Genomic DNA, 18,404 nt, shown 5'->3' with positions numbered 1-18,404 from the left:
AGATGCAGAAAAGGCTTTTGACAAAATACAACACTTAAAAAAACTCTTTAATGCTAAAAACTACAAAGTATAGGCAAAAAGGGATCTTTTAAAATATATAAAATATTTATCTAAAACCAAAAGCAAGCATCATGTGCAATGGAGATACACTAGAACCTTTTCCAATAAAAATGATAGTGAAACAAAGATGCCCACTCTCCCCGCTATTATTTTGTATAGTTCTGGAAATGCTAACAACAGCAATGGGCCCAGAGAAAGAAATTAAAAACATAAAGATAGGTAAAGAGGAGATAAAACTATCCTTATTTGCTGATGATATAATGGTTTACTAGGAAAATCCTAGAGAATCAGCAAAGATATTAAGATAATACAATAGCTTCAGCAAAATTGCAGGCTACAAAATAAATTGACATTTCTATATAATAATAAATAATAATAAATTATAATAACATAATAAATATAACAAATAACAAATCATCAAAATTTAACATTTCTATATAATAACAACAAAACACAAGAAGAAATAATAGAAAGGGAAATCCCATTAAAAATAACTATAGGGGCAGCTAAGTGGCGCAGTGGATAGAGCACTAGCCCTGAATTCAGGAGGACCTGAGTTCAAATCCGGCCTCAGACCAAGTGCTTGACACTTACTAGCTGTGTAAGCCAGCTGGGCAAGTTACTAGACACCTCACACTCAGTAAATTGGCATAAATGGGGGAAAAAAATGGTGACAATGTTAGATGGGTTATGGAATGATAAACACACTAATACATTGTTGGTGGAGTGGTGAAATAGTATAACCATGCAATTAAGTGACTACAATGTCCATGCCCTTTGAACTAGAGACTCTATTATGGGGCTTATACCCCCAAGGAAGCCATGATAAGAAGAAAATCCCTACAGAAACCAAAATATTCATAGTGGTACTCATTGTGATAGCTAAGAATTAGAAACAAGTAGATGCCTATGAATTGGGGAATGACTAAACAAATTGTAGTGCATGAATGTAATGGAATGTTACTGTGCTGTAATAAATTATGTTTGTGATGAATACAGAGAAGCATGGAGAGATCTATATGAACTGATGCAGAATCAAAAAGCAGAGCAAATAAAACAATATATACAGTAACTATGACAATGTAAACAGAAAGAACAATTATACAACAAAAAATGAAAAGTAAATTAAACAAAATTATAAGATTAAGCAAGCCTAGACTGAGGAGGTGTGGGAGGACATCCTACCCCACTCATTCATTGAGGTAGGAAGTCCATAAGTGTTACATGTTGCATGTGTTTTTTTGAACTTTTTCAACATATTGATAACTTGTGCTGATATTTTTTCTCTCTAAAAAATATTATTTGTTGTATCAGATGGCTCTCTGGGAGAGGGAGAGGAAAGGATACTTAAAACAACGATGATGTAATAAACAGAAGATATAAATTTTGAAAAACAACTGGGGGAAAAAGAAAGTAACTATCAATCAAAATTCATGTTATTAGATAGGATTTATCAGTTGTTTACCAAGTCTGAGACAAACATAAATGCTATTAGTAGTCATTTACTAAGCCTGCCGGACACACATACATCATTAGTAGTTGTTTACCAAATCTGAGGAACACATACATCATTAGTAGTTGTTCAACACATTTGAAGGACACACGTGTTATTAGTAGATGTTTACCAAATTGGGAAGACACATACATCATTCCTGGCTGGTTACCAAATTGGGGAGTACACACATTGTCATTGCCTATCTATAAAACTCAATTCCTTATTTTATAACAGAAAAACAATTTATATAGCAACTACATAGTCACAAAACGGCGTCTTAAAATGGAATTGCTTATCCTAAATTAACATACTTACTCCCACTACTGAACAGCCAGGTGGCACAGTGGATAGACTGCTGGCCTGGAGTCAGGAAGATTTCATGGGTTCAAATCTGGCCTCAGACACTTACTAGCTGTGTGAACCCGGGCAAGTCACTTAACTCTGTTTGCCTCAGTTTCTCATCTGTAAAACAAGCTGGAGAAGGAAATAGCAAACCATTCCAGTATCTTTGCCAAGAAAACCCAAAAAATGGGATTATGAAGAGCCAAACATGACTGAAACCAACAACAATTATTCTTAATCCAATAGATTAGGGTGAGCTCCCTTCATCATCTATATTGCACAATCATTAAGGGTCTCTTTCAGCCCTATCTTACTTACTTACTTACCACATTACTTACTTACTTACCACATTAAAGCATTAAGGGTAAGCCTATATTTCAGTTCTATTCCAAGAGACAGAATGTGGTAAACCGACTGATTCAATTCAATCAACATTTATCAAACATGTAGTATGAGCAAAGTTCTATGCTAAGTGCTAGGAATATAAAGAAAAAAAAATCAGACCCTGCCCTCAAGAAGCTTACATTCAATTAAGAGGAAATAACATGTATTAAATACAAAACATACAAGAAGTGTAGTCCTAAAAATGCATTGGACTGTTACTTATTTCATCTCCTTTTCTTTTTGTAGAAGGGAGCTCAGGGTATCCAGATCAATTTGTAAGATTATATAGGGAGGTTAACCTTTGTTTGGTACAGTAACTATACCACAATATCTGAAAAGGTTAGGAACACACCCATTAATTCCTGAAAGGGCTAGAGATGACTCATTAATATACATATTTGCACACACTTCATTTAGGATGTTGGGGAATTTATTTTTTTTCATTTTTATTTTTGATTTTCTTTATTTAGTTTTCAACATTCACTTCCACAAGTTTTTGATTTCCAAATTTTCACCCCATCTCCCCCTTCCCCCCACCCCAAGGTGGCATGCATTCTGAATATCCCTTCTCCTAGTCTGTCCTCTCTTCTATCTCCCTCCCCTTCTCTTATCCCCTTCTCCTATTTTCCTGTAGGGCAGGATAGACTTCTGTACCCCATTTCCTGTGTTTCTTATTTCCCAGTAGCATGTGAAAACATTTTTTTTAAAACATGTTTTTAAAACTTTAGGTTTCAAATTTTCTCTCTTCCTCCCTCCCCACCCACCCTCATTGAAAAGGCAAGCAACTCAATATAGGTTGTACATGCGCAGTTATGCAAAACACTTCCATAGTAGACATGTTGTGAAAAATTAACTCTATTTCCCTTAATCCTATTCTGCCCTCCCATTTATTCTATTCTTTCTTTTGACCCTGTCCCTCCTCAGAAGTATTTGCTTCTGATTACCCCTTTCCCAATCTGCCCTCCTCTATCATCCCCCTGCTCTCTTGTCCCCTTCTCCCCCTATTTTCCTGTAGGGTAAGACAGATTTCCATACCCAATTGAATGTGTATGTTATTGCCTCCTTAAGCCAAATCCTATGAGAATAAGATTCACTCATTCCCTCTCACCTTCCCCTGTTTCCTCTTCCACTGTAAGAGACTTTTCTTTTCTGTTATTTTTTTTGTGAGATAATTTACCCCATTCTACCTCTCCCTTTCTTCTTCTCTGAGTATAATCCTCTCTCATCCCTTAATTTTATTCTCCAGATATGACCCCTTAATCTTCAACTCACCCTGTGCCCTCTATCTATCTATCTCTATATCTACATACATCAATTTTTTTCCTCCAACTACCCTAATACTGACAAAGGTCTCATGAGTTATAAATATCATCTTTCCATGCAGGAATGTAAACAGTTCAATCTTAATAAGTCTCTTATGATTTCTCTTTCCTGTTTACCTCTTCATGTTCCACTTGAGTCTGTATTTGAAAGTCAAATTTTCTATTCAGCTCTGGTCTTTTCATCAAGAATGCTTGAAAGTCCTCTATTTCACTGAATGACCATTTTTTCCCCTGAAGGATTATACTCAGTTTTGCTGGGTAGGTGATTCTTGGTTGTAATCCTATCTCCTTTGCCCTCCAATATTATATTCCATGCCCTGTGGTCCTTTAATGTAGAAGCTGCTAAATCTTGTGTTATCCTGATTGTGTTTCCACAGTACTTGAATTGTTTCCTTCTGGCAGCTTGTAATATTTTCTCCTTGACCTGGGAACTCTGGAATTTGGCTACAATATTCCTAGGAGTTTTCCTTTGGGGATCTCTTTCAGGAGGAGATCTGTGGATTCTTTCAATTTCTATTTTGCCCTCTGGTTCTACTATATCAGGGCAGTTTTCCTTGATAATTTCTTGAAAGATGATGTCTAGGCTCTTTTTTTGATCATGGCTTTCAGATAGTCCAATAATTTTTAAATTCTCTCTCCTGGATCTATTTTCCAGGTTGTTTTTCCAATGAGATATTTCACATTGTTTTCTAATTTTTCATTCTTTTGGATTTGTTTACTGTGTCTTGATTTCTCATAAAGTCACTATCTTCCAATTGCTCTATTCTAATTTTTAAGGAAGTATTTTCTTCAGTAATCTTTTGGACTTCCTTTTCCATTTGGCCAATTTTTCTTTTTAGGGCATTTTCTCCTCATTGGCTTTTTGGACCTCTTTTGCCATTTGGGTTAGGCTATTTTTTAAGGTGTTATTTTCTTCAGTATTTTTTTGGGTCTCCTTTAGCAAGCTGTTGACTTGTTTTTCATGATTTTCTTGCATCACTCTCAGTTTTTCCTCTACTTCCCTTACTTGCTTCTCAAAATCCCTTTTGAGCTCTTCCAAGGCCTGGGACTGATTCATATTTTTCTTGGAGGCTTTGGATGTAGGACCTTTGACTTTGTTGTCTTTTTCTGGTTGTATATTTTGATCTTCTTTGTCACCAAAATAAGATAATATAGTCTGACTCTTTTTGTGCTGCTTGCTCATGATCCCGGCCAATTACTTGAGTTTTAAACTCTTTGTTAAGGTAAGAGTCTGCTTCCAATGTGGAGAATGTACTGTCCCAAGCTTCAGGGGTTTGTACAGCTGTTTTCAGAGATACTTGTAGGGACCTGTAAATTTTCAGTTCTTCCAAGGTGGTATGATAAGGGGCAGGCGTTTACTCCTTTCCTGGCCTGTGACCACAAGTACTCCTTTCTGTCCTGTAACTGTGAGGAGGGGTTCTCCCCCACAGCCACTACAAGCTCCACCACGCCAGTGCTCCTCCTCACCCCAGCACCGCCCCAGAACTGTGACCCAGATCCACACACGGGCAAAGCAAGAGATTCCTGCCTCAGCACTGGCAAAGACATCCCTGCAATTGTCTTCTGATCAGCCACTGGATTCCTCCTCAGTCTGTGGACTGGAAGCTCAGGAAGCAGCTGCCCTGCCCCAGGGCCACAGCTTTTGGGGAATTGAGCTGAGACCCCGCCTTCCTTTCTCAGCACCGACAGAAACAAATTTTTCCCACTGACCTTCTAAGCTGTCTTTGGCATTCGTGGATTGAGGAGTCTGGAAACCTCCACAGCTGCCCGAGATTCAGTCCTCTGAGGCCTGCTCCAGGTTCGCTGTGGCCTGCGTGCCCACGCCTGGCACGATACATCTTTCTGATCAATCACCCAGGTTGTCTTGGGCTAGAAATTTGTTTCACTCTGTCTTTTTGTGGGTTCTGCTGCTTCAGAATTTGTTTAGAATCATTTTTTATGAGTATTTGGAGGGGTTTGGAGGAGAGCTCAAGCAAGTCACTGCTTTCACTCCGCCATCTTGGCCTCAGTCAATTTATTTTTTTTCAGTAAAGTTTAATTACCTTTGGGGTAATACTCAAACTTGAGGACTATATAGGCTCCCCAGGGTAGAAGACAGGACTCACAGAAAAGCAATTGTTGATGAACTATTACCATTCTTCTATCTTATTTGGCATTTTCTGTGGAGTGATCTAAAGGCTATCATTTACCCAGGGGTATACTGGTGTCAACTAGGAACAGTTCATTAAAGCTGATTGTTAAATTTTCAGTGTGAACATTTACAGCTCAGAAGTTGTCAATCACTACAAATCAGGGCTTGATTTTTTTTTGTTTTTTTAATTGTCTAGACTTAAGAACAAGATAGAGAAAACGTTAATAATGCAGATTAAACTTAAAAGTGTGTAGTGAGTTTTTCGGAGATGGGAATTAAATATTTACTAGCACAACCTGATACATTTTGTTATCTTAAGTGCTTGCACCGGAGCCCTTCTATCCACAACAATGGAGAACTAAACAGGAGCTATATACTCTGAGTTTTCCAGAGGAAATTCTGGAATGGAGTAAAAATGAACCAAAGAGCTACGATTTTCTTGTAAGCCTCAAGACTGAACATGGTCCTTGCAAACCCAGAGCCTGGAATGCTGGGCCACAGGTTTCAACTGAATAGTTAAATTTGCTGGGAGAGAGGAGGTTAGAAAGCAATTCTTTCAGGTAAATCTTGAGGATCCTTCTCACCTCCTGTAATGTTATGAGGGAAATTAATATTATACTACTATATTAATAACTAATTATTAATTTGTGATTCCCTCTTTTCCTTCTATTTTCTATTAAGGCCCAATTCCTAAAAAGATCAGTTAGTCTCAGATGGGCTTAGCTGAGCAGAAAAGATTGCTCCTAGCCCTCAAGGCACATTCTAATTGTGCCCAAATGACCCAAAGGGGAGATCTAATTCTGTTTAGAGTATAAACAGAATCCCATCTGTGTGAGCCTTTGCCTGGAGGAGGAACCCCCCAGTCCTTGGTCCCCTCCATTAGAGTTTAGGGCAACTCATCTCATGAAGGAGAAAACTAGCTAGAGATGTCTAGATGGAGAAGGCTTCCCCTTTCCCAGTGCCTTGAGGCTGCTGACAATGAAGATGAAGTGACATTCTCAGCCCACTTCCTCATTAAACGTCCACCAATCAGGGTTGATCTTCACTTGTCAGGGGAGTTGCCTTTCAGAAGGGATTTAAGGCATTTCAGGGTCTCCCTTGGTGCCTTAGGTTACAGAGAAAAACCACTGACCACCAATTTCTTGATTGCCAGCTGGTCTAATTAATAAATTGATTATCAATTACTCAGAAACTGTCTCTCAGGGTTTTCATTTGTCTCAATTAATAGGAGATGTTTACATTGAGCTAAAAGAGAGATTTGTAAGTCATCTATCTGTATAATAAATTCCTTGTCACAGGATAGTCAATATATATTTGAATTCCTGATTTTTAAAGCATCTTAATTTTGTCCTATCCAGTGTCTAGTAAACTTGGAACAAGCATCGACATAACCCTAGAAATACGTTATGAAGTTCAGTTTGCTTTTTATACTTAAAGTTCCATATTTCTCTTTGCCAGTGATTGTCTGAAACTATGTGTAAAGTATCAGTAACATTCAAAGCCAAATAAAGTTTGCAAAGGAAAGCTGACATAATCTGTGCCTTAGTCATCCCATTTTCTCATTTTTATGACCATCTGCATCTCTACAACTGAGTCATACACTTGCAAACATTCATTATAGATTTTCAAATGACCAGATAGATAAGTAAAGTATTTATTACTGTGCTTACTACATGCCCCACACCATGGGAAGCATGGGAAATACAAGCAAAAATAAAAAATAAAAAGAGACAATCCCTGCCCTCGAGGAGCTTACATTCTAATAAAGGAAGACCACACATAAATGGGAAGGAAGGCAGGCAGGCCAGCAGGCAACAAGCTTTTTTTAAGTGCCTACTCTGCACCAAACACGCTGATTAGCATTTATAAATATCAGCTCATTTGATCCTCACAATCCTGGTAGGTAGGTGCTATTGCTATCTTCATTTTAAAGTTGAGGAAACTGAGGTAGACAGAAGTTAAGTGACTTGCCCAGAGTCACACAGCTAGCAAGTATCTGAGGCAAGATTTGAACTCAGATCTTTCTGACTTCAGGCCCAGGGTTCTATCCACTGAATCATCTAGATGCCTCAAGAGAGCTAAAAGGCGGGGAATTGGGGATGGATAGAGTCAGGGGAAGGGAAGTTAGTATAGCTATCAGAGCAGAAACCGAGGTCAAGAAGTTGTGTGAAGAAGTTATGAGCTAAACTAGATTTGGAGTGAGGATGATATCAATATGGATACTTCCTCAAATGGAGTTTCTGGAAACAAACTCACCAATCAGAGGAGAAAGCCGTAGAGGTAGTGGGATTGCCAGTGTGAGAAAGCCACTGGACCACACTTCAGCAAGTAATCTGGGCTGACCTATGTTTGGAGTAACATCTTGCTGGAGATATTATAGAAGGAATTTTATTTTAATTCCTAATTGGACTAGGGACCTCTGAGTTCCTTCACAGCTCCCAAGAATCGGTGATTCTTAACAGCATGAGAATCAACAAGATACTTTGAGCTCATCCTCTAGGAGGATAATAGCATTTAAAATTGGTCAGGAGGACTGGAAGCCAGTCCAACCATCTCATCTTAAAGATAAAAAATTTTAACATGATCAACCCTTTTAATTTAGCAATCTGGAACATATGATACCTGAATTCTTTCCCTACCTATTGTTGTTGTTGTTGTTACAGAACTGTCTGATATCATTCATTAAAGCAGACCTGCACAACTTGGCAGAAGGTAGAGGCCAAAATTAAAACAGGCTAAACTTCTTCAGGCCACAGATAGGTTAGATTAGAGACAATGGTTGGTTGCCGAGGGTCATGTGACAAACAGGACAGCATGCAGTGACAACCCTACATTTTCCCCCAGGGTCGCCTGAAATCCTTTGGTGGGCCACAAGCAGGCTGTATGTTGTGCAGACCTGTATTAAAGGATCATTTTATTTATATCAGAACTCAAGTTACAGATTGAAATCCCACAGGTCCTTATAGATCCTGCTATTTCACAGAAGAGAAAACTGAGGCTACAGAAGTAAAGTGACTTGCTCAAAGTCACACAAGCTAGTTAGTGACAGAAGCCGAGACTGTAACTGGAGTCTTTTTTTTTCTTTTTAAGGCAATTGGGGTTAAGTGACTTGCCCAGGGTCACACAGCTAGTAAGTGTCAAGGGTTTGGTCTGAGGTCGGATTTGAACTCAGGTCCTCCTGACTGCAGGGCCGGTGCTCTATCCAATATGCCACCTAGCTGCCCCTACTCCAATGTTCTTGTTCTTAGTCTGGGTTTCTTTCCCCTAGGTCTCCTTTTTGATAGTCTAGTGGTTTTTTTTTCCTAATTAGTACTTCCAGTCTCCTGTGAATTCTGACAGCTCTCACATTCTCTACCGTACAATATACTACCTAATTACATATTGTTTTAAATTATTTTTAATTGTTTCATATGTGTTAATCTCCTTCCAAATAAAACTGACTGTATGTTCATCACTCCCTATTGCACCTAGCAGGCAACTGAGGATATAGGAGGCATCTGATAGATGTGTTTTGTTTGATTTCCCTTGACTTAATTATTTGCCATAAATCTCTTCCTGTTATGTGCCATGGCTTTTTCTTTGTTTGTTTGTTTGGGGAAAATGGGGATGCTTTATTTTTTTAATCATGTCTCAAACTACCCAAGGATATTATGAGTATACATTTCACATTAAAAATAGCTAAAATATAATATATAAATTATATATTTATATATAAATAAATATTAAATTAAATTTAAAATATTCTATTTAAGACATTCATCCAAGGACTAAGGGCTTACATTTTCATAAACTATTGCAAAATATTTTCTACAGTTGAGGTATAAGCCTGGAAAACAAGGAAACTGAAGCCCAGAGAATTTGTCTCTTTTATTTTCCATGGGAAGAGATTATAAGAAAGGGAACAGGAGAAAAGGAGTTTGTTTGATCCAAACAAGAAAGAGAAGGAAATTGTGTAGATGATTTGGAGGGGTTTAGACTAGGCCTGATGTTGAATTGACGGAGGAGAAATTTGGATGAATGTGAGTAAAAATGAGAACTTAAAGAACAATCTCCAAGCCCAGATATTAGACCAGATTCTACTTAAAGGCTGAAAGAAAAACAGGATCAAGGAAGATAAGGAGATAGATTTCCAGCTAAGATGGTTATCTGAACAAGAGGTAGACTGCCCAGTTCACACATATCTATTCCAGCAAAACCCTAAAGTTCATACTAGAATGAATAATAATCAATAAATCAAAGGAGAAGTTACAGAAAACTACTTCTTCCACCCCAGAACCGCAGAAAATGTCAGACAGAAGCCCACAATCAATTGGAAGGGAATCAGCCAGTAAAGTCAACTCTAGAGCAGGGTAGCATCGCAGAAAAACCAGAGATGGGGCAGGGGTAGGGGTAGCCTCCAAGGCTCTGTGTCTGGAGGCAACAAGAGAAGAGGGATGCCCTAAGAAAGCCCAGGAAGCAAACCTCAGAGACCTTGGGGAGTGACAGCAACCATTGAGTGACCACAGCAGTACCACAACCCTCAAATAGGCACATCCCAAACTCCGGGGCTCTGAGCCTCTTAAACAGTCTGTCCTGAAGTGATAATGAGGGCCCTGAAGATACAGTGCTGTGAAAATCAAAGATCCAGAGGATCCAGGGGGGATCCAGGGGCTAACTATGGCAGGTGGAGATCAGTGCAGAAACCCAGGGGATCTAGGGGTAGACTAAGCAGGGCAACCACCCTTTCTAAAAGTATAGGGGATGGAGCCTGGCCCTACCAAAAAAAAAGCTCCAGTTCAGGAACTAAAGCTGAAAATATGAATAAATTTTTTAAAATGACCAATATTAAAAATGATCGTGCATTTGAGATCCTCCCAAAATAAAAAGCAAGCACTTCCCTAACAGTGGTAAGCTGAGGCTTAAAGGGGTAAAAATGGATTTTCCACAAGGAATACATGAGTACATAGAAAAAATGAAAAAAGATATTTTCTGAAATGAAATAAAAGCTCTGGAGGATGAAAGGTTGACTAAGAAGGTAGTATACGAGAATGGGATATGAACTTTTAGATCATGACTTAAAATACAGGGATAAAAGATTCCTGATGAGAGGCAAAGTGTGTCTAACAAAGACTGGCAAGAACACATTTCCTTAAAACTGAATGAATCAAAATTGTAATGACCAAGCTTGGCCCCAAAGAAACAATATGACAAGAGGGCTATGGATGTGGAACATTGTATGTATCAGATTTTTTGTTTGTTTTCTCAGTTTTAGGGAATTCTTTTGCCTCTTCTTTTTTCTTCTGTATTACAGCTAGGTCCTGATTAATGTAAATAATTAATCTCCCCAAAGAGTTTGCATTATTCAAATTCACCATATATTTCCATTAGTCTGGAGCCAGTCGCTATAGTTTACATAATGATAACTTCAGAGAGTGCATGAGACTTCTTCAGGGGATTCTTTATGGGGCCTAGCTGTATAAGGGATGGCTCTATGAGAAGGGGAAATGGCAGGGGATACATTTGGGAAATACAGGCGATCTTAAAACAAAAGATATCAATAAAAATTTATTTTTAAAACAAAGCAAAAAATAAAATGCCTCATTCCTGCAACCTGTCTTTCAATCCTACCACTCAATGACACTATTCTCTCCAAGATTACTAATGATCTATTAACTGTGAAATCCAATGGCCTTTTCTCAGGCCTTATCCTTCTTGACCACTCTGCAGCATATAATACTGTTAACCATTTCCTCACCCTAGATTTTCACTCCCTTATTCCTAGATTTTTCATGACATTACTCTCTTCTGGTTGTCCTCCTACCTGTCTACCACTCTCTGTTTCAATCTCCTCGGCTGGATCATCATTCTCATCCCATCCACTAGCTTTGATTTTGGTCCCCTTCTCTCTTTACTTCTTATTTATTTATCTATTTATTTATTTTTAGCTTTCAACATTCATTTCAATAAGATTTTAAATTCCAAATTTTCTCCCCATCCCTCCCCTCCCTCCACCCCAGGATGGTGTACAATTTGGTATAGGCTCTACATATACATTCATAATAAACCTATTTTCACATTAGTCATGTTGTAAAGAAGAATTAGAACCAATGGAAGGAACCACAAGAAAGAAGAAACAAAAAAAGAGAGAGAGAGCAAATAATAAACCTTGTCTTTGGCTGAAAGAAGGCTTGGGTTGAATTCATTCGGTCAGGACCCTAGTGTTGTGATGTTGGGGTCCCAGCACCCCTAAACCTCTAAACCTCAACATTTTGGTGGTCCAGATGGAGAAGTTGCCTACCCCCAAGCTCTTCCCCAGCCAAGACTGGAAGGTATGTAAACCTCTCCCCTCCCCCCACCTTTTTCTTGCCCTGCAGTTGGGATCACTCTCCAAGAACCTAGGAAGGCTTGGAGGTACTTTTCCAGCAGACAGTTATGAGGCTGTCTTGTACTTGGCCTGATGCTTTCCGGCTCTCAGTCCACTGGTTTGGTTTGAGGCCATGGACCTAAATACACCTTTTGAAGCATAGAGGACAAGGACAGAGGCCCTATCTGGAAGCATACGCCCAATTCTGCCAATTCTCTCAGCGCTAGGGAATTGGGAAAACTGCAGGTGCTTTTTGGTTCCCTAAGGCTTACCTACTCCCTTCCCTCTACACCGCTGAATCTTCCTTCATGGAGATTACAGGGAAAAGTTAGAATCTTAGCAGATTCTGGAGGTTTTGTGATCGATCATTAAGGAGTTTTGAAATACCTTTTATAATCCTGTTTACTCACTTCTCCCACTCCTTTCCCTTGAGTCAAGAGGGTATCTTTGTTAACCCCTCTCATAGGAAAAGAGAGTTTCACCCTCCCTGCCACCTTTGAATTTGCCCTCCCCCACCTGGTGAAAAGAAGGAGTGGGGAGGGGCAGCAGCTACAGCATTCCCCACTGGCAATGGCCTTGGGTCCTGGAGCAACCTTTGCCTGGAAACATCACCCAGGTTTGGCACATCCTGCTCACTCCTCCCTACCCCACCTCAACTCAGCAGGTGTGGGGAGAGAGGGAAGGGGAATGGGCCAAAGTAAAGAAGATAACCTCCAAACCTGGGTAAGCATGCTAGCATGCTCTTTTAAAGTTGTAGTTTTAACTGTTTATGATGAGATGTTGATTCTCTGTATAAAAGTCATTTGGAAATGCATTTAACAAAATTGAAGTCATCTGATTGTTGATAGGTTTGTTTCAAGTTTCAAATTGGTGAACTTTTTGTATCAGTTATATCAAGTGACTTTTAGTAATTGATTATTGTTTTAATGTGTAAACTTGTCAAAAAGCTCATTTGGGTTATGGCTTGCTGAGAATCTGCAAGTATACAGAAGTAATCTCTAAAGATTGGGTTTTTACACCAGGACAAATTTAAATTTGAAATGTAAATCCTGGAAAAGTTTTTCTCCTAAGCTGTGATTAGTGAAACTTGCTGTTTGAGGTAAAAGCTCATGGGACTGTAAATTATTTTATTTTGAGTTATCTGATGTATCATAATAATCCATCGATAATCAATAATCCACCATCTCTGAGACAAGCTACTCAGAAAGAATGTGATACTCATAGGAAGTCTACATCAGGAAAAGCTGAGGGGACAATTTTAGCCTCCTGGCTCAGTTTCCCCATTATGTTCCTTTGAAAAGATGTTACCCACCTGGCTATTCCTGAGTCTGGCTATGAGGTAGATTTAATACTGCATGATTGGATCTGAAACCAAACAGTTAATCCTTGCTTTATCCTTCTATAGCAAATTTCTATAAGCACAGCAAGTGATCAGTAAAAGATCAATGCAAGTATGTGAGCTCTTGCTGTTTTGACCTGAATATGTAGTCATTCAATACCCCCAAACAACTGACATTAAATCAGAAACATCTTCAGTTTGTTTTGGGGAGGAGAAATTCAGTGATAATTGAAGTGAAAGTCAGTCTCTTGGCAAACTCATTTGTGTAACTATTGGATGCAAGGATGGAAAACTTCTACCAGCAAAAGTGTTACTTAAATTTTTGAAAAACTAATGAGATCAGATAATCCTGCAGGTGAAATGTAAATTATTTTAATGGGACTCTAACACTTTTACTTCTCCCTATATCTGGGCCCTGCAGTCTTTTCTGTCAGTTTTGTGTCTTCCAGACTACAAGCCATTCACCTACAGTTGGTAGACATACAGCCAGTCCCCCCCCCCATTGTACCCTGGATGCAACCTGTGCTTGGTTCCAGTCAACCTCCTCTTTGGGACCCCCTCAAGGCAGGGACAGCTCTATACCCCTTGCTAGCAGGAAGCAGTTTCAGAAGCCGAGACCTTTGCCCCTTACCCCAAAAGAATTTGGGTCCCATTTATTTGAGGGGGGAATGATGGAGATGGGACCTGAACCCCTAAAAGGGAAAGACCATATTTTTGGGATCTTGCCCCCAAAAAAGAAAATCCCTGGACTTTTCCCAAATCTATCGTGTTTGCCTGAGACTGTAATCCACTCAACTGGCCTTTCACTGTGGCTATGCCCAATCTCCCAATTCTGTTCTGATACCTCCCGATTGCCCCTGGCCACTTTTCACCCTTAATCCTAAATAGACTCCATTCTTCCCTGGCCACATGGTCCAGAACCCTGGCACCCTGGCTTACTGGCCACTCCCATCCCGATCCTCCTTAGATCCCTCCTCCAGTCACCCCAGACTACTTGGCCACTCCTAGATCCCTCCCGCAGTCTTTCTGTATATAAGGTCCATCTTGTCTCCATTAAGGGGATCAGATTCTTTAAGATTCTAGCCAAGGGCTCAGATTCTTAAAATCTGGCCTGCTTGCACTAGCAATACAAATGCTTAGATTCCTGAAGAGTCTGGCCAATATGGTGGATGTTCTAATAAACCTTGAAAAAAAGGCTTGGGTTGAATTCATTTGGACAGGACCCGAGCCTTGTGGTTTTAGGGCTCCAGCACCTTTTAACCTCAGTAATCTCATTGACTCCTAGGGGTCCAACTCTAATCTTTCTGCACATGACTTCCAGATTGCTATATCTACCTGCAGTATCTCTCCAGAATTCTGGTCCTTGCACCACCAACTGAATATCTCCCACTGCATATTCTACAAGTATCTCAAACTCAACTGTCCAAAAGAGAACTCAGTATATCTCGCTTCTCCGAACCGTCCTCTTCTCCTAATTTTTCTTTTTCTGTTCAGAATCACAAACACTCCAATCACACAGGTTCACAGCCATGTAGAAATCCTCAAATCTCTGCCCCCTCAGCCCTCATAACCCTTTGCCGAGTCTTATCAGTTCTACCTCTATCATATATTTTACTTCTATCCCCTTCTCTCAATTTATACAACCACCAGCCTTGTGCAGGCCTTCAGCACTTCTGCCTGGACAGTGCAATAGTCGCCCTTTGGGTTTCCAAGCCTCCAGTCTCTTTTCAATCCCTCCTTCCCACAGGCGCCAAACTGGTATTTTCAAAGCAAAGGTCCTGCCGTGTTAATTTCTTTTTCAAGAAACCTTGATGGTTCCCACTTGTCTTTATGATAAGACTCAAACACTTCTGTTTGACTTTTATTCATCTTTTTTTTTGGGGGGGGGGCGAGGCAATCAGGATTAAGTGACTTGCCTAGGGTCACACAGCTAGCAAGTGCTACGTGTCTGAGGTCACATTTGAACTCAGGATCTCCTGAGTGCACCACCTAGCTGCCCCTTCTGTTTGACTTTTAAAGCCATTAACAGTCTGACTCTAGGCTACTTTTCCAGGTTTATTATACCAAAATCCCCTTTTTGTGCAAATGGTTTGCTTTTTCTTCCCTAAATACCACATTCCACCACCCACCTCCATGTTTTTGTGCAGTTTGTCCTTCATGCCCGGGATTCACTTTTCCCCTCTTCCCCTCACTTCTATATTCTAGAATCCCTGACTTCCTTCAAATTTCAGCTCAAGTGCCATCTCCTATGAGAAAGCTACCTTAATCCCACCAGTTACTACTGCTCTTCCTTTGAGAAGTGCGTTGTTCAAACAATTACAACTCTAGAGCTGGAAGGAACTATGAAGGCCACGAAGTATAGTCCCTTCCATTTTATATACAAAGGACTGAGTCTACCCCCACCCCCCATCCCCAGTTAACTGACTTGTCCAAGGTCCCCCATTATACTTTACATTTTATATTTCGTTTTCTATGTATATGCTGTTCCCCTCCCCAAAAAAGAATGTAAACAACTTGAGGGCATGAACCATTTCATTTTTAAATCTTTATATTTATTATTTTATCTTTTTATTTATGCACTTAGCACAAGGTCTGGTGAATAATAGGTGTTTAATAAACATTGAATGAATGAATGATGCCAAGTGTTAGGCAAGACACTGAGGAAGTAGTCACCTTGGCTCATGCAATCCTGTCATGGTTTTTGGAGAAAATGGACTTTGAGTTTTAACTGAGTTTTTACAAGCAGGAAGGAAAATGCCTTGATTAGTGGAAAGGTGTCTACTCTAATCATCTTTTCTTCCTGAGTCAGTTATGATGATCATCAGGCCAGATCCTAGAATTAGCTTAAGGAAGAGAAGCACTCTGGGTGAAAACAATTTGTTCATCAGATAAGATAAACACTTTGCAGGTACCCAAGAACATTTAGTAAATTACCTCTTGCAGGATATTAAAAAATGTCTGAAAGTTAACTTGCCTTTTGGGGTAGGGAGTGGGAAGGAGAAGTCACTTTCTATTTGAAATCATTTTACTCTTTACAGGTCCTCATGGTAGCCAGCTGCTGTTTTTTTATCATCATTTTTATTATTATCATAATTACTACTATTATCATGTATTCACAATGTGCCGGTCATTTCCTAGAATGTATAAAAATACAGTCTCTTGCTATCTGTGCTGAATCAGTTCCCCAGAAAGAGATTAAGAGCTACTGGGCTCTTGGTGAATCCAAGATCCCTCTTTCTATCCTCTATCTTCTCATTCTTCACTCTCACTCCATCCTCAAAAAAAGGCAAACGTTTCCTTCTTTGCATGTGAAATGTGTCACTCTGGAATTCCAATCTCTCTGTCAGGCCTGAATCAGTAAAACAAATGTCTTAGAAAATGACCCTGAGGAAAAACACAGGCATCAACATGAAGATCCAACACAAAATAAAAAGAAAAATGGAAAACGGGCCAGTGTTCAATTTCTGAAGAACTAATGTTAGGGAAAACCCATATGGTTGGGATGGGGGAACGGGCTGCAGGAGGGGAAGAAGCCAGGAGAAGGAAGAAAAGGCCCAAGAGGATTTGAAACTAAAAGTTTTCTTCTGTGACTGACTGAAGACTTCCTTGGCAGACAAATAATCATAGATTCAGAGCTGGAGGAGGCCTCAAACACAGTCTAGTACAACGTCTCCATTTTATAGATAAAGAATCTGAGACCCAGAGCAGTTAAGTGAGTTCCCTGAGGTTACATAGGTATTAAGTGGCAGAACTTTGATTCAAGATTTGACCTCAAGCCCAGTGTTCTTTCCACTATACCATTCAGTCTAGTTATTTAGTTAATTAGTTAGTTAGTTTTTAGTTGTTTTTCTTTTAGGCAAATAAGTGACTTGCCCAGAGTCACACAGCTAGTGTCAAGTGTTTGATCTGAGGCCAGATTTGAACTCAGGTCCTCCTGACTTTAGGGCTGGTGCTCTATCCATTTCGCAACCTAACTGCTGCCAGTCTAGTTATTTTTTTTTCTTTTTTATTATTTTTTTATTAATTTATTTTGATCAGTCTAGTTATTCTTGACCTTAAGACAGAGCACACCAATACCCACATGTTATTTTACCTCTTCCTCCACACTGGGTGTCATTAGATACAGATTTTAGTCGTAGATTTGCTAATGACTTGCTGTGTGACTCTAGGCAAGCTCCTTAACTTCTCTGTGTCTCCGTTTTGCCAATTATAAAAAAATAACATTGGTCCTATTTGTGTTGGTGATGGTCAAACGGAATCATGTATGTGAAAGTACTTTGAATATAAGTACAAAGAATTATTACTATTATTACGATGGAACAAATACATTTTAATACAGAGCATTCCAAAAGTCTTAGTACAGTTTTAAGGCATTAAAGTTTTAAACTGTTCTAAGACATTTGAAATGCCCTATATTAAAATTAAACAACATTATCAGAAAAAGCTCATTTCTACATGTTTTAAACCACATCTTTACCAAGCTATTGAAATAGCTGGCTAGAAAAAAATTTTGAATGATTGTAGTGTTAATACTTTTTACTCCAATAAACTACAAATGGAATATTGGTACATCCTAACAATGGTGGGTCTTTTCTTTCTATTCAACTATTTCATTAGAATTTCTTAAACCCCCTCAATTCGAAGAAAACTTGAATGATGTTTGAAACCACGGAGGCTGGTGGCTTAAACCAGTTGGAGAGAAGAGGATGGAACATTAAGCCTTTTCTCCATAGACAGAAAGTTAATCCACTTCAGAGACCCAGAGAGCAAGTTCAGAAGTTAAGCTCAGAGAAGAAGAGAATAAGATAAAAATAAGGGATGAGAGAATGAAATTGTGCCTTTCCATTTATGATCATACCAAACAACTCCTCAGAGATGCCTATAGCAGGAATCACTGTGTATACAAAAGCCCATGGTATTATAGCTCATAGAGTCTAGACAGACTTTATAGAAAAAGAAAGTACAGCAAGGATCTCAAAGCCTCCTTG

The sequence above is a fragment of the Phascolarctos cinereus genome, unplaced genomic scaffold (genome assembly GCF_003287225.1).
Source record: "Phascolarctos cinereus isolate Bilbo 61053 unplaced genomic scaffold, phaCin_HiC Scaffold_4;HRSCAF=312, whole genome shotgun sequence".
Classification (NCBI taxonomy): domain Eukaryota; kingdom Metazoa; phylum Chordata; class Mammalia; order Diprotodontia; family Phascolarctidae; genus Phascolarctos; species Phascolarctos cinereus.
The sequence above is the reverse complement of the archived record's forward strand: the minus strand, read 5'-3'. Positions refer to the sequence as shown.